Source organism: Hyaena hyaena, unplaced genomic scaffold (assembly GCF_003009895.1).
Source record: "Hyaena hyaena isolate Hyena2069 unplaced genomic scaffold, ASM300989v1 scaffold_113, whole genome shotgun sequence".
Classification (NCBI taxonomy): domain Eukaryota; kingdom Metazoa; phylum Chordata; class Mammalia; order Carnivora; family Hyaenidae; genus Hyaena; species Hyaena hyaena.
Window position 1 is genome coordinate 928858 of NW_024080745.1, and position 7343 is coordinate 936200.

The 7343-nt window shown below is 47.1% G+C and overlaps 1 pseudogene; it reads right to left on the reverse strand.

Annotated features, from left to right (window-relative positions):
- Positions 1-4537: 4537 nt before the first annotated feature.
- LOC120234666 lies at positions 4538-5983 on the reverse strand (annotated as a pseudogene).
- Positions 5984-7343: the final 1360 nt, after the last annotated feature.

Here is a 7343-nt window from a genome sequence, read left to right on the forward strand (position 1 = left end):
GAAAGCATTCTCTAATACAATTTATGCATTCTAATCTCCATCTCAGAGATTGCGTTGGCTTTGGAGAACACAGCTTGTGCTACTGTACCATCAGTAAGGGGAGGAATTACACTGTTTCTGGCAATTCTGTATGTTCTCAGAGCCTATAGTAGTTCCCGTTACCAGTAGGATCCCAGCAAACGTTTGTGGAATGAATGACAATAACATCATTAGTAGTTTCTTCTTTATGCTCCGCCCCCTCTCCTTTCTTCAAAGGGAATCTAATCTAAAGGAATTTCATGAGTTTCTATCCAGGGGTCTATTTTGCTCCTTTTCCTTCCCCTTCCTTTCTCTTTCCAGTCCCTTTTCCTCCCACCCATCCCGTTTCTAAAATCTCTGCTTAGTGACACTCTTAGCTGTCACCGAGGAGGCAGGAGAAAGCCTTGGGAAAGCAGCTGAGAGATGGTGATGGAAAGAGCTAAATCAGTTTAGAGGCCAATTTAGTAACTCCAGCCTTTCTATCCGGAGTCTGTGCGAGCCCTGTGAAAAAGGGTAATGTCAAGGAGCAGAGGAAATCAATATCTGAAGGCTCTGCTAATTGCATGTCTGTCAGAAGGTATTTTCTCATTTTGAATGAGAAGAAAGGGCCTTTTAAAACAACAAAGCTCTTGCATAAGGAGAAAAAAAATGAGAACTCCCATTTGCGTCCACATGAAAAATGGCCTCTTTGTTATTTATCTCTCATCCTCGTGGAAAGCCTGGGCAGCGATGCTTTATTTTCTGCCACCCGGTATTTAGTTTAGTTTAGTTTTCAGCTTTTTCCACCCCACTTAGAAAAAGCGCCGGATTCAAGCTAGACGGCTGGGTTTGAGACCCAGCCCTGCTGCAGTGGTCGCTGTGTGGTGGCTCTGGCCTGTGTCCCTTGTCTGCAAGGTTGATGTTTGCTAGCTCGCTCACAGAACTAGGCATTGAGAAGCTCAGGTGACACAAGGGATATGAACGAGATGTGAAGATGGGATGACTCTAAGGAGCAATTGTCAGATTTTCAGCAGAGATTTATAGATCACCTACAACCATTTGGGGAATAGAACTGGGCTTTTTAGGTCTTCGTTCCAGGTGGAGGAATTTTTCCGAAGGGTGAGCTTTATGTTCTATGTGGACGAAGGTGAAGTGTGAATAAACAGACATACACACCACGAAAATTACAAAAGCAAGTGGGCAGATACTGCACAGGAAGTCCCTTTACCACCAGGATGGCATGATTATAGACTCCTTGAAGACAGTAACCTTGTCTTCCGTCTCTCTTAGCCACATCATACTGGTTGTTCCTTTGTAAATGTGAGATTGTGTTACATGTAAATGTGTACATCATATGTAAATATGATGTTGTGTCCTGCTGACATCCTTCAGTGGCTTCCAGGTGCCTCCATGATGACATTCAGTCTTCTTGGTTTGGTCTTTCGTTTCCCTCACAGTCAGGCCCAGCCTCCCCTCTTGCCATGGCCCAGATTGGACTCCACATGGCAGCCACTCAAAGCAAAGGGCAGTGCCCTGAGCATGCCCGACTAGGGACACGTGAGGATGCTCTTTCTCTGCTTTTCCCCTCATGCTCACTTCTTCCCTCTTTCCAGGCGCTGTTCAGGATCCTCATCTTAGGGACGACATCTCTGACTGTCCCCTCATCTCTTAATGCCCTAAACACTGTCTCCCACCAGTTAGGTGTCCATCTGGGCTGCCTTATCATCCTGCCATAGCCCTTGACATTCTAGATCATTAATCAGTGGCTTACATGTTTAAGCCTAGCTCAGGACTGGTGTCTTAGCGACAGGGACTGTATCTTGTTCACTGTGCGTCCCCAGAGCCTTGTGCAGTGCTTGGACTCTAGCAAGCACATAATAATCATTGATTTAATCATTTAATTGAGCGGCTAGTTCAATGTTGTTTCCCTTCCTCTCCAGTGGCACCAGCCTCTTGCTTGCTTCTTTAAGGGTCACTGGGCAGGAATCCCGCAGAGTGGATGCGGAAGGCATGCATCTATGGTGGGATGTGCCCTTCCCAACAGGCTTATCATATACACAGTTATGTCTTTATTCCCCCCCCTTTAATTGGATTAAGGAGTTATCTTCTGAGAGATGAAAATACGATATCGAATTTTCCTGAGAAATTAGGTAGACTTAAAGAATGTTGAAGTGGAAGGACCTTAGAGGTTACAGGACTCATCCTTCTCATTATTCAGGTGAGAAACCAGGCCCAGGGGTAGAAAGATATGTTAAGCTTTCATGATCAATTAAAAGCTGAAGACATCTGGTGCTTTCGCCTAACCCAGTCCCACTGGGGAAACCGGCCCTTCCCACTCTCAGCTGTAGCATTTTGAGTGGTGCTGGGTTTACTCCCAAATCCAGGCTGAGCATGTGAACCGGGTCTGGCCAATCAGAGCATCAAGACATGTGTTCCCAGGAGGCCAGTGAAAAGTAATGAGACTTGATTTCAGAACATTGGGAAAGAGAAGTTCATATGCTCCATTGGGGTTGCTGAGAAGATAGGACCGACCATTGGCAGCCATCCTGCCACCATGAGTGGAGAGCCAAGGAGAGCAGTGCCGAGAGACGAGTCTGTCTTCATGACATCATTGGAGACCCTGATACAGCTGCATATGATCCCTGACTCCTCTAGGAACTCATTCATTACTTTGTGTGTGTGAGCTTTTTTGTTTGCTCTTTGCTTAAGTTGAATTCTGTCCCTTTCAACCAGCTAATCTAATATAATGTTAGAACTAGAACCAGGTCTCTTTACTCCCAAACGCAGTGCTTTTTCCACCACCCCACGCTGGGCATTCCTCCCATTAACCTGATGCCACCCATCATCACTTAGTAGAAAGTGGGACTGGGAGAGAACAGGGCTACGTTTTGATGGGTAGCGATGTGTCTCTAGTGAGGGATTCTGGGGACAACTGGGAGGTCGCTGGGGTAACAGGAGGTGTTAGAACCAGAGTGAAAAAGAGAGTAGCTCCAAACCAAATCTTGCTTGCTTTCCTGTTTTGACACGGGGTAGAGGTGGGGGGCGTATATGTGACTAGAAGCAGATCCAGCCAGGCTTTTCCTCTAGATGAATGAAGAAGCCGGCCTTTTGGTCTGGACCTGGGGAAGTTGTTGGGGTGCAGACTGGAAAGGCAAGGACACAAGTGAAGACATCACTATTTTACCCTTACCATCTCTTGACTCCCCTAAGTGTGGGAAACTCTATGCCACAGAACAGCCACAGCCACAGTGAACATTCTCTTGTGATGTGACTGTGCTGGGCCATGCCTGTTGTTACAGGCAAGATATGCTAATGAGATGGCCTCCCGCCTTGGGGATAATTTGGTTTCTGGTCTCTGCGGTCACGTCCTCATCACAATGCCCAGGATGCAGGAAGTAAAACGGAGGGTCGGCCCCTAGTGGGAATCCCATACTGCCCCCACACAGCAGGATGGAGTTTTTAGAGGTTGGCTTCATCCCGCTAATGTAGCTGTCTTCTCTGTGTTCATATAAAGTTCAAAAGTAAGCAAAAAAAAGTGTTAGAAAGGAGAAGGATGGCTACCTTTGGGAGGGTGGCCGGGAGGGTCTTGGAGAGGGTGCAAGAGTTTCCTGGAGTGCCGTGTTCTTCAGCTGTGTGCTGGTTCCCTGGAAAGGTTCAGTTTGTGAAAATCTCTCGACCTATGTACTTAGGGGTGATGTACGTTTCTCTGTCTGTGTGTTGTAATTCAATAAAAACATTACACTGTGTTAAATGATGGTCATTGTAGGCGGTCAAATGAGGCCTGAAATTATGTGATGATACTCTTCTCTTGTAAGGTGGGCGTACAAATGATCCAGAATATGTTCATAGTAATTTGAAGTGTATAATAAAAATGGAAATACAAATAAAAAAGTATTGTAGCATGCTCACCATCTTCCATGGGTCCAGGACGCTGGTTGGGAAAAACTGAAGTGTTACTATACCTCAGAATCACAGTGTAAATGGATCTCAGAACCATTCACATCTCTCCACTTCGATTGCCATCACTCTTTTTTTTTTAAGTTTACTTATTTATTTTGAGAGAGAGAGAGAGAGAGAGATTCCCAAGCAGACTCCACACTGTCAGCACAGAGCCCACCACGGGGCTCCAACTCATGAACTGCGAGATCATGGCCTAGACCAAAATCAAGAGTCAGATGCTTAACCACCTGAGCCACCCAGGCGGCCTGTTTGCACCCCGTCTTGTTCACACTGCCAACAACTCTAGGCTGGACTGTGGCAATAACCTCTCGATGATGTATAATCCACTGTCCACACAGGAGAAGACTATAGACTTAAAAAACAGCTCATATAACTCCCCTACTGGAAGACCTTCAAAGAATTCCTAAAAGTCTTTTTTCTTTTTTTTCCTCACTGCCTTTGATCAGGTCTTTATTCAAAATTAGCTGTCCAAAATGATTTGACTCTTACAGAATAAACAAATTTAACTTTTTATGCAGCGGGCTTCTGGCCTTTCGAGGTGGGGTACGCTTATGCAGGCTTCTTCTCAGCTGCTAGGAAACTACAGCCTGTTTTCCCGCCAAAGTTTCTTCTGCTTTTTCACACCAGCAGCCTTCTTTCCTTTCTCCCCTACCATGGCCTCTTGCCTGGAACCCTCTTCTCTGATCTGACTTCTAAGGCTGCTGCTGCTTTATCCATCCAGAGTCTGTGATCCTTCGCCGGGCGATCAATGAGGTTCTGGGGCATGGTCTTTGCTTATGAGATTAGCTTCAGACAGGATTCTTCAGGACTCTGCGGTGAATCTTCTTCCATGGTGCCTGGAGGGCTCTTTCGATCTCTGGGCTTTTCAAGATTCTGCTAAGGTCTGTGTTAAGCATCCTCAGCATGGGAAGCTTGTAATTATCCCTGAGGGAGGTGGCCTTATGTCAAGTGCCATACAGATCATCTAACTTGCGGGGAGCACTTTCAGCCCAAATGCAGAAAGGCCCCACATTCCCACCAGAAGCACGTTGCATGATGTTCAGTTTGCTTACATTAAGTAAAGTAAATCCAAAAAAAAAAAAAAAAAGTAAAGTAAATCCAGGGATGTTTCTGGGGACAGCGCTGTCCTCATTAGAGATAACGCAGGGTCCCCTGCACTGGATATGACAACAGTTTCTCATTTTGCCCCTTGCCAGCTCTCATTTGCTGACAGGCATAGACCTTTTTGATACCATTCCAAGCTTTAAGTCTCTTAGGGAGCAAAACAGCTGCCTTGGTCTTCTTGTAACCCTCAGCTTAATCTTCAACCACCAAAGGAGGTTCAGGAACTTCCTCAATATGATGACCTTTATTTTTATTTATTTATTTTTAAGTTTCTTATTTTGAGAGAGAGAGAGAGAGAGAGAGAGAGAGAATCCCAAGCAGGCCTGATGCTGTCAGTGCAGAGCCTGAGGCAGGGCTCAAACTCAGGAACCATGAAATCATGACCTGAGCCGAGATCAAGAGTCAGACGCTTAACGGCTTAACGGACTGAGCCACCCCGGGCCCAAGCCGGTGACCTTCAGACGTGACGGTCGCTGGTAAGGCGAGGAAGCCGGGGCAGAGAAGATGACATAACCACCGCTTCTGTGTTGTGTTCACCCTGCGGGCACCAGGCTCCAGGTTTCAGTTGGTGCAAGCAAGCGGCCCCTACAACACACATTTCCAAAGGCCCCCCAGCCAGAACCGCGAGTCCCAAGGCCTGGAACTCGGGGAATTGGAGCCACGGCACTGCCAGTACCCCAGTACCCCAAGAACTCAGCACTGCTTCGATGACCTGCTAGCTCACTGACGGCATAGGGCTGTCGGCTGCTTTTGCGCGAGTTGCTGTGAACAAAGTTCACAACATCAGGTCGAATTTGAGGCTTGAACACGGCAGGCAGTGTAACTTCTTTGCCGATGATTCCCCCTTTTCGGAGTATAAAGATATCAAGGGACAAGTACCTGCCATCGTGGGAAGAGGAAAGGGCCACGCTCCTCTCAACCCCGTGGCTCCTCCAGGTACAGCAAGAATTCCCCATAGTCTTAAAGCCCAGATCCCAGCATGCCCAGCAGTGACTGGTGCCTTCTGTTTCCCTGGGCATTGTCCCCCCCACTCTCCCCCCCATCACCCACGTCCAGCCTCCCTGCCTCTTGTCCTTCTTCCTAAGCTCCGTGCTTGTTCTAGCCCCAAAGCTTTGACCTAGACAAGCACGTGTGCCCGAAGAGGGGTCTCCCAGGTCCTGGGGTTGCCGGCTCCCACTCAGACCTTTACGTCTCAGCTCAGATGTCATCCTCTCAAGTGGCCTCTCTGGGCCATTCTTCAGTCTCATCACCTTACTTTTATTTTCTTCATGGTACCCGCGGCTACCTTGTCTATGTAGTCGTTTACCAGAATGTACGCTTCAGGAGGCCAAGGACCCATCTGCCTTCTTCATCATTTATATCAGTCAGTGTCCCCACGAGCAGTGGGCGGCATACTCAAGAGAGTGTAATCAAAAAAAAAAAAAATTTAACAAAGGGACAATGTACAGAAATGTGGGCAGGGCTAAGGGAACCAACCGGTGAGGCTCCCAGGGGAAGCCACCCTGGTCCCTAGGCTTGAAGGGGCAAGGCGAGGGGGTTCTCTTTTCCTTAATTTCTTTATCTGTTAAATATACCTCCCTACGAGGTGTTTGCAAGATGTGACACACGAAGACTGGATTGCTAAAGCACGCAGGATAATGCCTGGGATGTAGTAAGTGCTATGTGAGTGTTTGCTATTATTATTACCTATCTTATTTTAAACCCATTTAATTTAGTTCCTGCAACTCTCTGAGGTAGAGCAGGGGTTGAAAACTGTCTGCCTATGGGTGGAACTTGGCTCCCAAATGTGTTTTGTTTGGCTTGCACATTTTTCTTTAAAATGAGCCAATATTTAAAAAGCTGCACTTTTCTATAAAAATCTGGATTCCTGGCTCTTCTTAAAAAATCCTCCTCTGGCAGCAACCGGCAGGAGCTCCATGCTGCCCGCTTCCTCAGAGGAGGAGCGAGCTTACGCAGCACCGCCGTACAGTGGGTTGTTGCAGTGGTGAAATAGTGATACCCAACTACTAGTTGCTTCAGGCGGGGATTTATAACCTCAGTTAAGCCCGAAGTGGGGTAGTTCCAAGGTTAATACAGTGGCACAAAAGACATTGTCAAGGACGGGTGCTCCCCCTCTGCTGATGTCTTCTGCCTTTCCTCTCTCATATCTTCCACTTGTCAGCCGTGATGTTCCTCCTCATTTCTCCCAGTGCTCCAAAGGCTCACATGACACATGTAAAAAACACATATGTCCAGAAGAGGAGAGCATGCCCTTCCATTGGTTTCTTTTTCTTATAAAAGAA